The 21,470-nt window shown below is 38.3% G+C and overlaps 1 protein-coding gene across 6 annotated transcripts in view; it reads right to left on the bottom strand.

Moving 5' to 3' along the window:
* hdac4 (histone deacetylase 4) overlaps positions 1-20,854 on the bottom strand; it is a 492,096-nt gene extending 471,242 nt beyond the window's left edge. For 3 of the 6 annotated variants that reach the window (XM_043693103.1, XM_043693107.1, XM_043693108.1), the window contains exon 1: positions 20,622-20,853. The gene's annotated coding sequence lies outside the window, so the exon portion shown is untranslated. Of the gene's footprint in view, positions 1-20,240; positions 20,386-20,621 lie in introns of all 6 variants that reach the window. The other 3 variants (XM_043693104.1, XM_043693105.1, XM_043693112.1) reach the window with 3 other exon arrangements.
* Between the last annotated feature and the right edge of the window lie 616 nt (positions 20,855-21,470).

Here is a 21,470-nt window from a genome sequence, read left to right as displayed (position 1 = left end):
GAGCAAGGTCTCAAAATTTGGAGATTAGTTTGGTTAAAATTATGGTGTTGAAAGTAGAGCTACAGTCCTCATTACCCAGATGTTCCAGGGATGGCTGAAGATCCAGGGAGATGGCATTTGCTGTGGACCTGGCATGAGCGTTGGGTAAATGCAAGGGGTCAAGGCAGACTAGCGGCTAGAGTTGATGTGAGCCATGACTAACCTATCAAAGCACTTCATAATTATGGAGGTTAGAGCCACCAGGTAGTTATTGAGGCATGCTGCATTAGTTTACTTTGGCAGCAGGATAATGGGGATCTTCTTGAAGCAGTTAAGGATTCAGAGAAACCCACAAGACACGGGGAGAATGTGCAAACTCCACACAGACAGTTGCCCGAGGCGGGAATTGAACCCGGGTCCCTGGCGCTGTGAGGTAGCGGTGCTTACCACTGAGCTACCATGCGTTATGCCTGATATCTCTGAACCAAAATCACTAGAAATTATGAAATCTGGTCACTATTTAATTTTTTGTTGATGCCTGATGTCAGAAAATTAGGTCACTATTTTTCCTTTAAGATAGTAATCAGAAATTATAAAATCTGGTCACTATTACATAGCTGTTGTTGGTGCCTGACATCAAACCATGCTTCAAAATTACATCATTGTTAGTTAACAACTTTGGAATTTCAGAGATGCTAGAGAATTACAAGCCTTCTTATGTGCTTTGTTACAATTTAATTTTGCAAATTACACTACTGAAGCACTTTGCACTGTTTTTCTACATTAGAGGTGTAGAAATGTAAGCTGTTGTTACTGTAGAACACTTTAAATGTCTGAATAAAACCACTCCTACATAATTTCTTCATAAGCCAAATGCAAATAATCTCAGGTTTGCTGGGCATAAATATCGGTTGAAAGTACAACAGTGCTTTGACAAATTACATTACATGGAATGACATTTAGAAAAAACTATTTTTCTGGTTCTAGTTTTCTAACAACAAACTAATGAATCCAAAAAGATATTTACATGCAACACTTCAATTATGTTATTTGCAATAGATTTTTTAAAAAACACCAACTATTCTACTGGGATAAATTAAAACAAGCATTGAAAAATCTGAAGCCATTAAGTATCAGCACAACAAAAGCACTGGCTACACCCTGCAGCAAGTTCACATGACAGCACAAGAGCTGCTCAAAGAAATACAAAGGATAAACAATTCAGTCCATATGTCAGACAAATGCAATCCTTTTGTTCGCACACTAGCTAGTTATGTTATGATGAAATCATCCCCCTGATCATATGAAATATGAAATAGGAGACTATACAGTTAATGATGTCACAAAAGATAACTTAATTATTTTCTCCATCACCATTAGAGACACAGATGGTCTCGGTTACTTAAAGTAAAAGACAAAAGCAATTCTTTTAGTTGTTACTGTTACTACTGTTCCAAAAAAAAAGTACACGCAGGAGATGTGGACGTCCACTGGCTATTTATTTGCATATATTACCTATCCTAAATGCCCAGTAACTACTTTGCTATGGGCCCCAAGTCAAATGTAGGCCAAACCAGGCAAGGATGACAGATTCCCTTTCCCAAAAGAATATTAGTGAACCAGACAGGTTATTATGATCATTACACAGTCTAGTTTCAATTCCAGATTTTTATAATTCAAATTTCACTCTCTGACATGGTGAAGTTCAAACTCCGAATGATACCCTGGGGTTCTGGATTACTAGCCCAGTGAAATTACTATTGTGCCAGTTTGTATATGCACGTACAGAATTGACTATGAAAACAGTGAAAAGTTGGTGTTTATTGGGAATGAAATATAAAAATATGGAAATTTCACTGCATCTGTACGCAGCATTAGTGAGAGAACGTCTAGAATACAGTTTTGGTTATTGAAAAATGAAGGGGGAGAATGGCATTAGAAGTTGTTCAAAGAAGACACACAACTTATTCCTGGGATGAAGAGACTTCTTATAGACAAAGGTTGAACAGGTTGGGATTTTACCCATTGGAGATTAAATAATTAATGTTGATCATCTTGAAATGTATAAAATTGAGTGGACGTGACACTGGGAAGCTGTTTCCTCTTGAGAGGGAGGCTAGAATTGGGTGAAATACTTTAAGAAAAATGTTGCCATTAAGACAAAGGTGAGGAGGAATGTTTTCTGAGGGATGTTAATTGGTAGAATTCTCATCCAGAATGCATGGGGGTTGGGTCATTGAATTTATTCAAGGCAGAATTAGACAGATTTTTCCCCAAGGATGTTAGGGATATGGCGGTGGGATCAGCTGCAACCATAATAGATCAGCTATGACTTTTATCAAAATCATGGAACAATCTTAAAAGACCAAAATGGCCTACTCATGCTTCTAAGTTTGGTGTTCCTACGTAAGCCTCCTCTCATCACCAACACCTACAAGCTGTGGTATGGTTGTTATTACATTGTTGTTTATGGGACCTCACACAAGAAAACAAGCAGTCCATCAATTCTGTCATTTGATCTTGCTTACAAGATGCCTTTTTTCCCCCCTCCCTCCATGGATGGGTCTCTGTGATGACAAATTTTTTTCCAAAAACTGTTGCATTTCAAAGCCAATTAATCACCCCATCTGTAGTTTGTTAACAACGAGAAAAGATAAATGATAATGTTCCCTGTCGATGAAACAGAAATATTAATTGCCAACAGTGAAGGGGTTCGGGGGTAACATCAAGGCAACAGCAGGAAATAAGAAGCACAGTTTCTGTCATTGTTTTAATTTAATCATTTGAAAAAAATGTTGTATTTTGAGAGCAACACCTCAGAATGGGACCCAGTAACAAAAGGGAAGGAAAGGAAGAAACAACATTCTCTAACTAGTGAGCAGGAGATGGATTTTAGGCAGAAGCTGAAGACCATCAGGCCCTAAACAGTACTCCCAATTTTCCTATCCCACAAGGAAACCATATAAAAACACTGTCAAGCATTTTATTGTTGTTTTTTTCACTTTGAGTCTTCATTCATGTGCTAATAGCTTCCCACCATGGAGCTAGTATTGTTCACAGCTCCATCGTCCAAAGTTAAAATTGAATTAGTATCATTAATAATGTTCAAAAACAGGAATTTAGAGGCTCTGCCTGCAGCAAATTCCTCACATGACCACCAAAATCTAGGACTGACAGAAATAGGAGCATACTTATCAAAAATAACAAACTAGGATAATAGGACAGTTTGAAGAATTCTATTTACAAGAAGTTAAGGGGTTTGCCTCAGCTCGGGTCCATTTCCACAAGGCTTTTTGAGGAAATTCAGCACTAGAAGGATCAAATGCCAGGATTTTTTTGTTCTCATTTATAGATGAGAATAAATGGCTGCAGTGTGTTATCTGATCTGTTGTTTGTCATATCCTGTATGATTAGGCCAGAAATGTTAGTAACATTTATTTATTCTCTTTCAGCCACCAACATAATAGTTTTTCTTTCCCCAAGCTTTAAATGTTTACTTTAGTTTGGGAAACTAAGTCAGTATGCATGAGCCGGACCAAACAGTCTGTTTTAAAGCTATGAAGCAAAAAAGTGCAGGACAGTAAATCGAGAAAGGAATCCTGGTAACAGGTACACTATGTTTGCAAGCGGATATCAGCGGTGTATAAAAGAAAAATAATGAAAAATATCATTCCACAATATTTATTTGCTACTGCAACTGCACTTCTAAGTATTAATTCTAAAAATACCATTTTGGAAAATATAACATGAACAATTGCGATAATCACCAAACTTTAGTAACTTCCTCAAATTATTTTAAGTATGCCAGTACAAAATGATTTAACAACATTTCCAAGTAATACTAAGCAGTCAGAAGGGAGGCAGCAACAGGATCATATGAAGTCAGGAAAAGAGGCCCAACACTTCAGCCTCTCCATGACAATGACAGATAGCAACCAATTGTGTTCAGTTAGAGGGGAGAGCTAGAGTGGTGTAGATAACAAAACCAAATTCAATCTCAATTCCTGCTTCTGATAATTAGTGATTCCAGCTAAAAGAACAGCACCAAAGGCCAAATTTGGACCATGTCCTGCTTACCAACAATACTGACTAATGTACAATATTTCTGGCTTATTCAAAATCTCAGGATTCAATAGATGTCCACAATAACTTTTACCTTCTATAAACTGAAGTCCATCTAGAACTATTCTATCGTATCTTTACATATACACGAGTCCTGTTCACACATCAGGTTCTGATGATTTTGCCAAACAGAGTCAATTTTCAAATTCTTATCCTTATTTTGGTATTGCTGCAATGTCTCACCCCACCTCCTCTCTATAAAGCTCAGGGATCTGTGCTCCAATTCTAGATTAAGCACCACAATTTTAAATGCTCTGCTTTCCACTGCCTCAACCAATCAGACCATTAACTGTACTTTAAATGAATCTAATTAATTGGAAAGCCATTATGATGCAAAAGGACCTATATAAATCTAAGTCTTCCATGCTAATCTCTAGATTTCCTCCATAGATGCAAGAAGCAGAGGTTTGACATCCTCCCTAAACTTTATGTCTTTGATGAAGTTCCCAGAAATTTGCCCAATGCTTACATTTATAGCATGATCAAGCGGTGTTGGATCACGTAACTATGAAGTGCTGTGGGAAGGTTCAATAAGCTGGAAATGCTATATCAATGCAAACTATTGCTGTAGTACTACTTGTAACAGTAAGGTATTACAGCTAGTGGATGTATAACTAGTTTGCAGAGAGTAGGTTTAAAGCTCCTGAATAGAGTGCATTAAGGAGTGGCAGCATTGAAGGTGTTTAAGATAATTAAAAGAAATTGATATGGTAGAAATGGTTTCTTCTCATAGGAAATTTCAGAAGAGCTGATAGCTTTAATTGTAAAGTTAGGTTTCCTATCAAAAGCCACTTGTGCACACAAAGTTCAGTGGAAATCAGGGACTTTCATCCCAGTAGTTGCTTTGTACAAATGTAATGAAAAATTTCAAATTTGGGATTGATAGATTTTTATTTGGTAAAGGTTTTGAAGGTTGTGAAAGCAAGATAGGTATGTAGAGTTACAATTAGATCATGGCTGATCTATACATCCTATGCAGGATGTGCCAAGGGTGTGATCAATTGATGTTTCCGGTGTGATTCAAAGGACTACTATATGAACATTGGCATCTATTACATGTAATGTTCCAAATACGATAACAGTATTCAAAACTAAACATGAAATGGAATATTCAAAAAGGAAGATGATGGAGATGGGGGTCAAAGAGGATACTGTATTAGACCACAAAAAGTTTCAGACCAGTTATAAATGTGTTGGTGGCAGAGTCTTTCAATGATGCAGCATTAGACAGGAATGCACATCATGCACAACGTGTAATAGATTGGCTAAAATGCTACCGTGAAACAGAATAATAAAGGACCATAACAAAGTTAAAGAATTTGACAGGTTCATCACTTTCGGATTTCAGGATGACAGCGCCCAAAGATCTTGCTAAAACAGAAAACAGTAGTCATTATGAGATATTAAAGGATTAATTTGCTCTGCTGACCTGCAGGAAATTGGATATCCTGAGGTTAGGGTGGGATGTCTCGGTCTCTTACAGATAGATTGCAAGGAATTTACATTCCTATCCCTTGCTATTCAGAGCATTGCGTGGCCATTTCCTAGTTATTCAGAGTAAAAGAATGACATTATCATTCCCTATCCAGAAATCAATAAGAACATTGCAGCTGGAATTCTGACTACTCACTGCAGTTAAAAAAACGATTCACAACAGATTTGGCCATTAAGGGATGATTTACATTGCATAATTTCTGGAGATGATCAGGTCACTGCATTGTGTCTTGAGTGGCATGTGACTGTGAGGGAGTGGATGGGGGTGGGCATTACTGACTCTGATGTGGGATTTCATATAAAGGATCCCTTGGTTCAGAGCGATCCCTTGACATGGCTTCGCAAGCATTGCAAAGAGTGTTGAGAGTTCCTCCAGAAAGCTTGCACTGTACTTTGGCTGTTGGCATATTGCAATTGCATCAAGGGCATAAGAATCTCAAGAAAAAAAGAACCTAACAATTCCTTGTAAGATAGCCAGTATCAGTCATTTCGTTAGAACTGATGCAGCATCAAGTAAAATACCAATGTCATTAAGTAGGCCATTGATGAAAAATGCACAGATGAAGTGGTATATGAAAAACTACAAAGCTATTAACTTGTAAAACCTAGACTCTAGAAGAGGAAAATGTTTAGATGGGCAGAGAAGATGCATCCAATAGTAGGACAGATTAGGACCAGAGGGCACAAGCTCAGGGTGAAGGAATGACCCTTTAGAACTGAGATAAGGAGGAACTTCTTCAACCATAGGGTGGTGAATCTGTGGAACTCATTGCTGCAGATGGCTGTGGAGGCGAAGTCTTTGAGTTTGTTGAAGACAGAGGTAGATAGGTTCTTGATTAGTAACTGGATCAAGACTCAGACAATGGCACTGGTACCAAAAGTGCCTATTGAAAGAGATCACAAACTGTTGAAAGGAATCCTAACAATAGAAGGGTGTAAATCAAACAGTAACAATCCACAAAAAGATAGAGGGTGTAGCTCAACAAAAAGTCAAGGAATGTAGTACAGACAAGGAATATTAGGAGAGGCCCATGTGATTGGGAAGTGTTGCTAGCTACGAGCCATAGACAGGACATTAATTTAAAAAATGCAAAACTGTCAGAATGAGAGAGACTTTGGGCAGACATGCCAGACAGGGCACAACCAGCCAGCACACAACCAGCCAGCGCAATTACAAATGAATATGCAAGGGACAGGTCTCACATGATGAGGAGACCTAAGGCTAAAACAAGGCCACTGGTACAAAGTTCTGAAGAAAAACCTGTGGAGCAAGATATGAATATATTTAACTATGGCATGAAAATCAATTTTGAAACTTAAATTGGCTTTGTTAGCAACAAATACTTGGGAATGCAGATCAATTGATATTAAAAACTGCATTTCTGCAGGGAAAGCAGTTCAATAAGGAAGTGTATATTTGGGCACACTCTGGAAATTAAGTATGCATACAGGCTAAATTACACTTCTAGATTATAGTAGTTCTCAATGTATTGAGGAATCTTAGCCTACTAAGCAGAATTCAAAACTGGAAGTCAGGATATTTTAAAGACATTGAAGTGGAAATCAGTCAGAATTGATCAAGTGTCATATTACATCAGCAATCTTATTTGAAATGTGGTAGCTCTAATAATATTTGTCAGAGTAGGACCTCAAGAAAAGCAGCAGCTTCCAAAATATTAAGTAGTAAAATTATCACAGAATCCCTACAAAGTGGAAGCAAGCCATTCGGCCCATCTAGTCCACAAAGACCCTCCAAAGACGATCCCACCAGACCCACTCCCATACCCTATCCCTGTAACTCTGCATTTCCCATGGCTAATCCACCTACCCTGCATATCCCTGGACATTATGGACAATTTAGCATGGCCAATACACCAAATTTGCACATCTTTGGACTGCGGGCAGAAACCAGAGCACCCAGAGGAAACCCACACAGACACGGGGAGAATGTGCAAACTCTATGCAGTCCTCCAAGGCTGGGATTGATAATGAGAGGCAGCAGTGCTAACCACTCAGCCACCATGCCATCCCGGCCATGCCATCCCGGTGAGCATTCTGTTCTGAAAATGTCATCATTGGAAGATGCCTGGAACTCAAAACTTGTTCTGTTTAGTGATGCTTCTTATGCAAGTCTGATTGATTCTCCAGTGCAACAGAGTTTATGATTTTTCTTTTGGGAGAGGGAAGTAAACATTTCCCTATAACTTCAGAAGCTATAAAGATCAGAACAGTAAAACAAAACCTTAGCAGCGGAAACGCTCAAAGAAATATGCAAGACCTAAGAAATTCTAAGAAATATTTGAAAAATGATGTTTGGAATTCTAATGCACAGTTAAAAATAATGTTGTCATGTTGTCTCTGTTCCTGTCTTACCTTTCATTATTTTTTAACTATTCCATAAACAAAGAGAATTACAGTATCCCAAGAAGTTCCAGCATGGATGCCAGAAATCAAATTAAACTAGGTTACAAGTAACAATTATATATTAAAAATGAATAATTGTGTGAGCTGTTGACTGTATGGGCAACAAGCACTCAGCGCTGTGGGTGCAGAAATAAAACTCAAAAGGTGCATGCTGGATTTTAAGTAACCATGCTTTAACCTCTGGCATTTAACACATTCTGTTAAATGTCTTCAACACATTTGATTTTAGTTATCAGTTTGCAGTTTTGGGACAATTGTATTTCTATTAAATGTTACATTTTAATAGAGAAAAATATAAAGGTATAAGCTTGCAGAGCATATGCTATTTTGACATACAAATGAATAACAGGATACTGATGAACAACCGTAGTACTTCAGATAGATTTGATTTGATTTATTGTTACATGTACCTAGGTACAGTGAAAAGTTTTGTCTGCAAGCAGTACAGGCAGATCATGATTGAAGCATTCATTCATCACTTTGCTCCAGATCCTGCTGTCTGATTTACTAACAGATTTCAACATTTTTGTTTTGGTCTTAAGTTTTTGACTCCATATAAGCAGTACATTACTTTGTTTTCAATGACAATAGCAGGAAAGATATAACACTTTATAAAGGAAAGAGGGGAAAGAAAACAAATACAAAAGGGACCACACCAAAAAAAAAAGGTTTTAATTGAAGATTTTATATAAACCATGCCAATTTAACTGTCACATCTCCAGTTCTCTTTGTCAACGTGATCATTCTGACTCTTAACATCTACTTAAATCAAACTGGTGACCAGTCTATATTTTTTCAGTGATGAAAAGGGTGCGCAGCAGACATTTTCTGAGGCACACTTTACCAGATAAGCTGTCGAGCATCTAATGGATTTCTTTTTCAGACTCTGCTTCTTCAGAAGAGTCTTTTGCTTCATTAATTCAAAATGAACAATCAAATAGCTTTCTGGTGTTTGCATGTGTGTTATCAATGAACTGATGGTGAAACAAGAAATGAAGGGTACAAGTCAACTTGGTCAACAGACTATGCCCTCAACTGCCATTAAGTATATATGCTCTACATTAATATTTGCAAATAGTATTTCAGTCAACAAGAAAATAAGGACCATGAAAATCTTTGTATATGTTAAGATCACTATGTCACAGTTGCTAAAATTAGAGAAAATCAGCACGATTTTAAAAATCACCATAAAGTCAATAATGAAATGTTAAACAATCTTTCCTTTCAAATGCTAACTAGCTGTTATGTACTTTCAGCAGTTTTGCCTTTTAATGCTGAAATAATATTCATTTAGATTTACTCAATAATCCAAATAGACAATTTCTAAGTAATGTTAAACAGAGAGAGAAGGAATACACTACTTGTCAGTATAACACAAAATATTTTAGGGTACTTAATAATGCTAATATGGCAATGTAATAAAATAACAGTTTTAATTGAATTCTTTCTCTGAGGTCTGTCCTCTGGGGAAGTTAGCAAAAACAATTTGCTAAGCACAAAATATCATGGCCCCACAACAACAAATTATTGAATTTTTTCCCTCCAACTGAGTTAATCAAGTGCACGAATGTTGTCTTATGAGCAGCAAAAAGAGCATCAAAACTTCAATTTCAACTGTCCCCACATAGCAAAAATAAGGTATGGTGGGGGGCAAGGCAGTTAAAAATCCAATTGTTTTAAATTTTACTTGTTCCTGTCAACTGTTCAATTTAGTATGTGCCAGTAGAGTTTTTTCCCTTGGAAATAAAAATGTTTCAGATCCAGAGGACATCACTGCAATTTAAACTTAAATTTAAAACAAAAATGGAAATATTCAGCAGTTACTGTCAGACAGCATCTATGGGGAGACTGTTAACGTTTCAGGTTGAAAGTTGCAGACCTGAAACGGAACCCAGTATTTTGTTTTTATTTAAGATATTCAGCATCTACAGTATTCTACATTGCAACTTTAACTTGGTAGTTTTTTTTGATTGACATTTTTTAGTGGGAAACCACAACTTTTCACCAAGCCAAGCTAGTGAGGAAATGGATTCTTATTTAAAAAATGTCAAAAAGGGTATTATTAAAACTCCTAAAATAAATTTTCCTTATGAGGCAAAAGGAAGAAAATATGGGTCTCCAGATGTGGATCTATTTCCCCAAAAGACCCATCTTCCCAACTCAGTGACAACCCTGCAGCTGGTCTTATTACTTAGTTGTCTGTGAGGTTTTATTTTGCGAAGTTTCACGCGAATGAGACATAAACTCAAGTAACTGACTGGACTTAAATGAGGCTCAAGAGTTAAAAGTACCTTGCTTCAACTTTTGAACACTGGACAACTTTCCCACTCCTACTACACTTCATTCACCCAAACAAATGGCCTAGAGTCAAAACGAGGACCTACATCTCAACACAATTTCACAATAAATCTGATTTATTGTACAAACAAGTGATATGCAAATGTATTTATTAAATGCTCATGGAAGCAGCCATAACTGAAAACAATGAAAACCATATGTATGAACTCAGTGAGGTGTATTGCTCTCTAACTTTATAAATCATTGAACCTACATAAACTGAGATGAGGTTTATTTGTGACCAAGTACAATTAAATTCTCGATATGAATTGAAGAATGAGTGATTTGAATACCGTACAGTTATGAACTTGATTTTACAGACAAATGCTTCACTAAATATTTATTGCCATCAAGAAACATTGTCATAGCATCAAAGCTCACGAATTGCACCATTTAACGAGGTAGAAAGCAGAAGTTAGGCACTGGGAAAGAGGCAAAACTACAATGTACATTCGCATCTTGTCTTCACAATCTTTTGAGAGAGAAATGTGGTTTAAGGTAGTCAAGTTATTGGATAAGATTCAGCAAGTAAATGTAAATTGAGACTTCATTTTTATTAGTGGCCTAAATTTAAGTCAGCCCCCAAAATCAAGCCCACATTAATATAACAAAACTTGGGTAGGCCACAAATAGATTAGCTTCAGTATGTTAAGTGGGGAGATGGAGAAATATAGCTGTCCAAATACTTACTCCTGACTGCAAATGAATGATCACTGCAAAACAAAACACGCTTGAGTAAATATTGCACAGGAATTACATTATGCTTAGATCTGATATTCTGTCCCACAATTCCAGGTGAAAGAGCCGACAAACATTTATCCTTTCCGTTTGGAAAAGAAAAAATGGCCATCTGAGAAAGTAAACAACAGGAACTAGCAAGGAACAAACATCCTCAGAAAAGGATAGGAGGGTATAAGATATTTCCTGAAAATCCCATATAATCGATGCCACTTTCCAAATAACGCTAAATTACAAGAATGAAATAAATGGACACAAAGGCTCAGATTTTGGTTCCAAGGGTAGGTAACTTGCAGTGTGTCTCAGGTTTAAAGACATTCCTAAAACACAATTTTACTCCCAAGTTTGGAGGGTGCTTGTGATGAATGAGATACTGAGAAGAAAGTTTATATAAATATTTTATTCTAATGACTTAAAGACAATCGAAAAAGTTAAAAATTAACTGCAGTTGTTAAAATCGCTAAGCTAATATTTTAGCTAATTAGTGTGGGCACTCAGCCAGACATAATGATCTCGTGTCAATTTCTCAATGTTTACTTGAAGAAGGAGGAGGTCTGAAGTGTTTGAAACTTCGAGGTTATTGAAACTTTAATGGTCAGTATGATTGACATTTTTACAGGGTTGTAGATACAGCAGTTCACATCTCCAAAAGATGATTCACAGTGGGTGTTTATTTTCTCTCACTGTTACCACATTTGCCATTGTCATTATATGACTCATTGGTTGTGTTTATAGTGATGTTTATAGTGAATGACCACAGAAAAGGTCTAGATTCCAGAACAGCTGGCATGGAGCACGGTTAAAATCCTTTAACTTACCTTTCAAAAGGTTCCCAAATTCAGACTATTATTCCTGAGGGGCCACAAGCTACACGTCATGCAGAAACTGGACCAAATCCATGGAAATTATGAAAGGAAGTTGGCTAGGGGGATGCATAACTCCTTCTACCTGTATATTTAATCATTGTCAGCAAAAACTGAGGGGGGAGGGGTGCAGGAATCTGGAATCGGACATCACATACCATTTTTAAATAGTTCCAGAATCATTCAGATTCTTTGAAAATCTAGGCTCAAGTATAGCCATGGACTGTAGCTACTTGCAGATCCAGTACAATGATGACCAGAAATAATAAAATTACATCGTGTATGCCAAAGAAAAAGATACACCCAAATGCTAATCTACAAAAAAAAACCCAGATGTGGGTATTTATGGTGTGCTATTTAATATAATTCCTGAAACTAATGACTATCACCACTGTGGCCCCTCCTTTTTTTAAAATTCATTCAAAGGACAAAGGCATCACTGGCTAGGCCAGCATTTATTGCTCAACCCGAATTGTCCAGACAGCCTGTAAGTGTCAACCACATTGTTGTGGGCTCTGGAGTCACATGTAGACAAGACCAGGTAAGGATGGCAGTTTCCTTCCCTAAAGGACGTTGGTGAACCGGCTGGGGTTTTTCTGCCATTGACAAAGGTTTCATGGTCACCACTAAATTCTTAATTCCTGATTTTTTTTTAGTTCAAATTCCACCATCTGCTAAGACAGATTCAAACCTGTGTCCCCAGAACATTACCCCAGTCACTGGATGAACAGTCTAATTATAATAACATCACACTGCCTCTACCAGTCTCAAATTTGCATCTGCTCGCTCTACAAACCAAACATACATTTGCGAGAAAACATTAATACATAGTACAATATACTGTACTAAGTCAATTTTTTAATTTTAGGAAACGTTGAAAATACTGCTATTTCATAGTCAAGGTGATGGAGATTTAACAATTACCCAGATGGCCAACCTGCAGCAACTGTCTGGTGTGTGTAAATCAAGGAAATGAGAACATATAAACAAACATTATACTGTGCCACTATGAGGACAGTAATACCACAACAAATCCTGTAATTATATCATTGTGGGAATGAATCTATTTTTATTTTTATGCATTCATTAAATTTAAGGAGAGTTTATGCAAAAAATGCACATTAAACAAACCACAGTAATGCAAGATGTAAATCAATTCTTAGTTAATAGTCACTCTTGTCAAGTAAATCTTAATATGGATTGTAAACTTCAATGCTGTCAATCCTTGTATTTTGTTTATACATGAGCAATTTAAATCAGTTTCACAGGGCATAAACAGAAAGCCACTATTTAATATTGACATTTCCAGCCTGTAGAATATGATCCTCCAATCATCTACATCTCCAGCAATCTAAATACAAAAATAAATACATTTAAAATGTACGACATGGATGCAGTGAAAAATTGCCCCAATTTAAGTGTCCCTCCAGATAAATACCTAATTTTTAAAACCAGCCTGATAAACATGCTTTTTAAAAAAAACAATAGTTACGACAACTCTTTTTTCCACTTAGCACTGCTGAATCTGAAACACAGGAAAGCAGCTTGAAACAAAAAAAGTTACCAAAAACTAACTTTTCCAAAGGCATGACTCAAATTTCCTCTGTGGGTCTGTTTCCATGTTCATATGACTCTATGGCTCTATATATTTTCTAATCAAGCTGTTCAGAGATGTGGTTACAAACCTCTAGACCAGGTAGGACTTGAACCTAGGCCTCATGGCTCAAAGGGACACTACCACTGCACCACAAAAGCCCTCTCTAAAGTAAAGATGATGCTTCAACAGTTAGCACTGCACTAAACCTTAACATCTCAGAAGCAATTGTACACAGTGCAACATCCAGAAACTAAGAAAAAGGAAAGGGGAATGAGAGGCTGGCTCGATCAAACCAGGCTAATAAACATGCCTGCAACAACTCTTGCAGGAGATCTGGAAACAGAACTAATGATTAGCTTCCAAGTGGAATGCATGGAACTGGAACAACTTGCATTTATCACTTGATGAAGGAGCGTCGCTCAGAAAGCTAGTGTGCTTCCAATTAAACCTGTTGGACTATAACCTGGTGTTGTGTGATTTTTAACTTTGCATTTATTAAAATTTTAACATAGGAAAACACATCAATAAGCTTCATTGAAGCACTGTCAGAAGATTTTACAATATGTAAAAGGGGAGGGAAGTTTTGAAGGGTGTGAGAAGGAGAAAGGCACAAAGGGCTTTAGGGAGGACATGTCAGTTTTGGGGTCAGAGCTAACTGAAGGCATTGCTGCAAAAGGAGACATAATATAAAGCATTTAATAGCAACTGGGGAGGAAAGAGAACAAAAACAAAAGCCAAAATCCCTCTCAATATGTACAGTAATACCACAAAGCAATCAATCACAATGATCGGCAAGAGTTTGCAGCAGTAATTAAATTGCTTCACCCCATTCATTACCTAAGAAATCTTGAGAAGATTCAAGAAAACTGAAAACTGCACTGCAACCTAAGCTTCAACTAATGATTTTTTTTTAAAACAAATCAGTTTACATTTAAATTTAGTTTCAGTTTGTGTACCTCTGTAACAAATGTAACTATATTAAACAATTTACTTTGAAACAGCAGTAAGTTTTTAAATGGTCTCATGCTTTCAACTGCACATCTCAGACCTGCATCAGCAGCACTCCTAAGGAAGAAGCAAGTGATAAGAAGCCTGACCCTTAAGACAAGTGTTAGGTCTCAGACCCCTAAGGGAATGTAATGAAGTGGAGGATCATAAAGGAAGACGGCTAGCAGATGGTGATAACTGTGAATGAGACAGAAAGGCTGGCTTGAGACCAGATGATGTGGATTGCTGCTGTGCAAAGACTGTCAGGGCAAAAACATTCATATTAGAGGCATTAATTGAATTACAGCCATTAACCACTTTAGTTTATCTTCCAATCCTCCCCCTAATAATTTCTTACACTAATATTTAACAGCTGTCAATGTTATGCCACTGTAAATCACAGGTAGGCTCCAGACAAAATTATTTTCATAACAAATAGGACATATTCTAATAAACTGACCATTGCCAAAGAAAATAAGAGGCTCGGGGCACTTACAATTGCTCAATCACTATTATTAATACATGATCATCATGCATAAACTAGGGAAGATTATCGACAAGCTGTTAAAACCCAATGAAATTCTGGGCACATTTACTGAAAAAGGATGTATTGTCTTAGCAAGAGGGTGCAGCATAGAATCACCAGAATAATACCAGCTGAATGATTAAATTATGAGGACAGGTTGCACAGACGAGGCTTGCATTCCACAGAATACAAAAGATTATAGGGTGATAATTTTGAAATTGATATGTTAGATAGAGTAAAACTATTTCTCCCAGTAGGTGAGCCCAGAACAACAGGTCATAAACGCTATTAAGAGCTAGGGCATATAGGGATGATGCCCACATAAAACAATAGTAGAAATCTGGAACTCTTCAATAAAGCTTTGAATAACATCCTTTTTTTGATGTGTGCAGACCAACTTGGTTAAGTGTGTAGCCTCTAGACTTTTTTGCGCTGCTATGCATACTAAGTATCTTCATGGGGCCAAACTTTGTCTGATCTTCTCAAGAACTTGAGTGTGACTAAGAGGTAGCACAGCTTAGAGAGGAAATATTGCTGTTGACGCAAAGTCAACGGAAACTTTTAAAAACATTTTTAATAGGATGTAGGTTTGCTCGCTGAGCTGGAAGGTTCATTTTCAGATGTTTCATCACCATACTAGGTAACATCTTCAGTGAGCCACCAGATAAAGCATTGCTGATGATCCCTGCTTTCTATTTATGTTTGGGTTTCTTTAGGTTGGTGATATCATTTCCTGTTCTTTTTCTCAGGGAGTGGTAAATCAGGTCCAAGTCAATGTGTTTATTGATAGAGTTTCGGTTGGAATGCCATACTTCTAGGAATTCTCGTGCGTGTCTCTGTTTGGCTTGTCCTAGTATGGATGTGTTGTCCCAGTCAAAGTGGTGTCCTTCCTCATCTCTATGTAAGGATATTAGTGATCCAGAACCTCAACCCGAGCTACAAATCTTCCCAAGACTTCGCTAACATTTTTGATAGAATTTATTCTAGTATATAAATCTAAGGAGGCAAGAATATTGAGTGTTATGGAAACAAGGTGGGTGTATAATTAAGTTATAGATCAACTAAAATCTAAATGCATGGAGGAACAGACTGGAGGTGCTTGACTTGTCTCCTTAACTGAATGTAGTGCATTTAACACCAGTGATAGAACACATTCAAATTTTGAAATGCTTTAAAGTGTTAACAAGTGTACATATTAAATTTTCGTCACAATCACCAGTAATGTCCCTTGTCAAACGCAAGCCTGAATATTGTATTTTCATAAGTCAGCATTGACCAGTCTTAATTTACATCATGTTCAAATATCTTGAAAAACATCTACGTTAGAGGTGGCAGCACTGGATGTATTAAAACACAAAAGGTGGATAAATCCCCAGGACCTGATCATGTGTAACCTAGAATTCCAGGGGAAGCTAGGGAAGTGATTGCTGAGCCCCTTGCTGAGATATTTGTATCACTGATAGTCATAGGTGTGGTGCTCGAAGACTGGAGGTTGGCTAACGTGGTACCACTATTTAACAAAGGTGATAAGGAAAGGCTGGAGAACTTGACATCAGTGGTGAGCCAGTTGTTAGAGGGACAGGATTTACATGTATTTGGAAAGACAAGGACTGATTAGGGATATTCAACAGAGCTTTATGTGGGGGAAATCATGTCTCATTAACAATTGAATTTTTTGATGAAGTAACGAAGAGGATTGAGGAGGGCAGAGCAGTGGACATGATCTATATGGACTTCAGTCAGGCGTTTGACAAAATTCCTCATGGTAGACTGGTTAGAAAGGCTAGATCACATGGAATATAGGGAGAACGAACCATTGGGATACAGAACTAGTTTGAAGGTAGATGACAGAGGGTGGTGGCAGAGGGTTGTTTTTCAGACTGGAGGCCTGTGGCCAGTAATCTGCCACACAGATTGGTACTGGGTCCACTGCTTTTCATCATTTATATAAATGATTTGGATGTGAACAAAGAAAGTAAGGTAGGTTGGTAAGTTTGCAGATGACACCAAAATTGGAGGTGTAGTGGACAGTGAAGAAGCTTACCTCAGAGTACAAAAGGAGCTTGATCAGATGGGTCAATGGGCTGAAGGATGGCAGATAGAGTTTAATTTAGATAAATTTGATGTGCTGCATTTTGGAAAGGCAAATCAGGGCAGGGCTTATACACTTAACGGTAAGGTCCTGGGAAATGTTGCTGAACAAGGAGACCTTGGAATGCAGGTTCATAGTTCCTTGAAAGTGGAATCCTAGGTAGACAATAGTGAAGGCAGTGTTTAGTATGCTTGTGTTTATTGGTCAGTGCGTTGAGTATAGCATTTAGGAGGTCATGTTGCAGCTGTACAGGATACAGGTTAGGCCACTATTGGAATACTGCATGCAATTCTGGTCTCCCTGCTAATATGAAGGATGTTATGAAGCTTAAAAGTGTTCAGAAAACATTTACAAGTGTGTCACTAGGATTAGAGGGTTTTAGCTACAGGGAGAGGCTGAACAGGCTGGGGTTAGTCTCCGATGCTCCAGGGAAAACGAGAGGTGACCTTAAAGAGGTTTACAAAATCATAAGGGGCATGGATAGGGTAAGGAGTCCTTTTCCCAGAGAGGGGGACTCCAAAACTAGAGGGCTGAGGTTTAAGGTGAAAGGGGAAAGATTTAATTGAGAGCTAAGTGGCAAAAGTTTCACACAGACAGTAATGTGTATATGGAATGAGCTGTCAGAGGAAGTGGTGAAGGCTGGTAACATAAAAACATTTAAAAGGTATATGGATGGGTATATGAATAGGAAGGGTTTAAGAGGGATATGGGCCAAATGCTGACAAATGGAACTAGATTGATTTAGGACATGTGGCAAGCATGGATGAGTTGGACTGAAGGGTCTGTTTCCATGCTGTACAACTCTTTGGCTCTATAACCTTTTTGTGCTTTAAAAACTAAAGAACAAGTACTTTTCACCAGCCAGATAGAGGTTGCCTGTTTGCAATCCAAACTCTGGTGCCACATCTAAATGGCAAAACTAAGGGCATAATAATGTGCATTTTCCATTGTTACACTTTACATTGTACTTAGAGTAGAAGAGAAAATGTAATCTACCTGGGCCAAACCCCTCTCGTTATTCTTGTGGAGGCTAAGCAATGCAATAGATCCACCGCCACTTAAATCTCTCCCAATGGAGAAATAAATCACATTTTTCATGGGGAAATATAGAATCACTCCAATGCAACATAATATTCCTTATATCTGCCAATGTGTAATTGCACATATTTTGACAATTTGTTCTGCTCAAAATCTATTAATAAAACACCACTGAAGGTACCAAAGCATAATACAAACAAAACTGAGCTATAAGAAGATACTTTAAAACAAAATAATCGAGTCAAGCAAGATGATGGAGGGAGTGAAGTTCATTCAAAGATATTTTCGCTTATTGCAAATTATTTTTCAGAAAACTTTTGAGGGCTGCTTTCCCCAAGTGCGCTTTTACAGAGCTATTGGCTTTTACTGTTACACTCGGTAAAAAAAAGGTCTTCCGATTAAGAATTAATTTGATTCAAATTAATGTACATTCAGTTGGCATAACGAAGTTAGTAACTTCTTATTGTTTAATGGACTTTACCAGTTCTATTACTCGCACTGGTGCTTCGATAATAGAAGTTTTCAATAAGTAACAATTTTAAATCTTCACATCACGTCCCACGTCTCACTGGGAGCCTGAACAAAAGCAGTCCGAAACCAAATGAAAGCTAACTATCGCAATAAACTGATAACTTTGCATTTAAAATTAATTATTTTCGCATCTTCAACACAGTTAGCGCAAACCTTTCGTTGTTGAACTTTAATTACCGAACTATTTTAGCAAAGAAGAAAGGCCTTTTTAAAAAAAAGGCTTCGTCTCTTCCCGCTCAAATTAACAAAACGTTCATAAATGAAGATCGAGTAATATACATTACGCTTAACCAATCGGTCACTTTTGCAGATGTACTTTATTAGCTCAAAGAACGTTATTGAGAAACTCTTGTACAGTCACTTCGCCCTTACTCCTTATTTAAGTAAATTCGGTAAGACTCAAATGAACATGAATTATTCTCATAGACCAGTTTTACTGACGCTTAATCTGTAAGTAGGGCTTTAGAAGGTCCATTTAGTTAGGTCCTATGGGCACACCTAAATAATAAAACAGATATACTCAATCATCCGCTCACTACGAAAAGAACGCTCAACCGTTATCATTTTCAATCGTCCACTGTGCATCTCAAGTCATCGGTTCCTCCAATCATTCTAGAAGTATGACACACTGCAAATACCAAGAAACTTTCCATTAGATTCCATAATCTCCATTAATTTGGAAAGTGTCAGAGCAGGAAGGATCCTGCTATTCAAGCCAACCTTCAAAAAAATGTAATGGGCTAAATGTCTCAGGTTTGACTGCTAATCAAAAACTGTTGGAAGCGTACTTGTATGGACACTGATGAGAGAAAGCAAGATCAGTGCAGTTGTGGTAGCATGCTCTTAATTAATATCTAGGGTCACAGAGAATAAAGATACCACAGCGTAACCAAGATCTATATAATGAGAGTTCAAATCAGGAAAGGAGAAAACTAAGCGAGAAACTAAATGCACCTGATTTGTTTTTCCCATTTTTGTTGTCAGTCGTCTTCTATTTACAAGTTCATGTCTAAGTAGAAAAGTCGTTCCCTTAATTCCTCCCCACCCACTCCTCAAAAAAAAACTCTTTTTCAGTTTGGCTTAATCTCTCGAGTTAGATCCCACATACAGTCTACCAATTGGTTGGATTCGTTCAGCTCACCAAAATTAATTTCTAGAAAAAAGGGTCACTAATTCACATACACAACATTCCATTCCACGCTTTGTTTATTTGTGCTTGCTCAACTTGGAAATCGAAATAGCTGATTCACCAATTTGTGTGGGGCTGCTCGCTTCCAGCTCTCAACCGATTCTGGTTTAATTGGCTCTATTTGCATCCGTCCAAGGCTCTGAGGTTTGGCCTCGCCTTTTGGACGACCGGGTGAGGCAAAGGCAAGTTTATTTAATATGATTGGAGGAGGCCGATCCACACTGCATCAAGCAGCCAAGTTTAAGCCAACACGGTACACAGTAAGAGGTGTGTATATGTCGAAGATCCACGGTTTGGCGTTCAGCCACTCCGTCTCAACCTACCTTGACCTGCCGGAAGCCCCACCCTCACGAGACGTTGATTGGGTACTGCCCGTTAGCAACGTCCTAAACAAACGAACAGCGGGGCTTCTGATTGGTGAAGAGAGCCATCCATCAGTCAGGCATTTCCGTTCATAAAGTTTAGTTGCTGTTAACAGTAAATACTTCAATCGGTAAGCGAGAGGTTAGGAGGAGGGGAGTGAGGGGTAACAAAAAAATGCTCAAACCCAACCACCGACCAAAGACCGTTCATTTCAGAAATCAAGCCGTTGTGAAATACTGTGAGCAGAACCACTTTGCACTATCCGTTTAAAGTCAGGAAAGGGAGGTGGAAGGACAATTGGAGTCGGAGGAGGGGGAGCCATTAAAATCACCGTGCCTTACCCGAGCGCTGCAGCCAGTGAGCGGTAGATGAGAGCTTGTTGTTTGATGGGAAAGGGATTTATGGGTCGAGTAGATCAGATTTTACCGACGGAAAAAGGGGACGTCCGACGACGTGCTGGAGAGAATCAATGCGGCTCGCCAAGGGGTTCCGCCATGTTTGCTCGCCTCACTGACACTCACTGAACAACAAGCTTGCGAGACGACGGCAGCTTTGGGGGGGCGGGGAAAGAGTGCGGAGACTTGGCTGTTGAGCACGTGACAGATTCCCGCCAATCGCAGCACTATCCGATCCAACTGTTTGAGCTATTTTTAGAACCTTGTTTTTTTTCTCTCCGATTTGAAAGGAGCGCGAGCCCCCGCCCGCAAGCCCGGTGCCGCCACAATGCGCAGGCGCCCCTTCATTCGGGAGCCCCCTGCCCCTCCCTGGAACCTCTTCCCCCGTCACCCACCCCAGCCCCCAACATCCCGAGAGGCGATGATTTTCTACGACTTTTGGTATAATTTTCTCACGCTAGCTCGTTATCCATCGCTTTAATATCATGCGTTGTTCCCTGTCTACTGACTTTTCATTATACACTACCTCCTCTCGTAAAAGGGTCGTGCTTTTCTTTATTTTCGTTATCGATGAACGTTTTAGATAATAACCAACAAATTACCACGCCATGAAAGGACTGACAAATCCTTAAATCTCTGTCTCCAACGGTACACATTTTAAGAATGCAAGCTACAATCACGAGTTGCTCCAAGATCTTGTCCCTGCAGAACTGGGCTAATCCAGTATTAAATTCCGCATGTTAATTCACCAACTCATTTGCTTTCACTTTTCCCCTCTTGGGATTTCCTTTTTCC

This window comes from Chiloscyllium plagiosum, chromosome 7 (genome assembly GCF_004010195.1).
Source record: "Chiloscyllium plagiosum isolate BGI_BamShark_2017 chromosome 7, ASM401019v2, whole genome shotgun sequence".
NCBI classification, from domain to species: Eukaryota; Metazoa; Chordata; class Chondrichthyes; order Orectolobiformes; family Hemiscylliidae; genus Chiloscyllium; species Chiloscyllium plagiosum.
The sequence above is the reverse complement of the archived record's forward strand: the minus strand, read 5'-3'. Positions and strand labels throughout refer to the sequence as shown.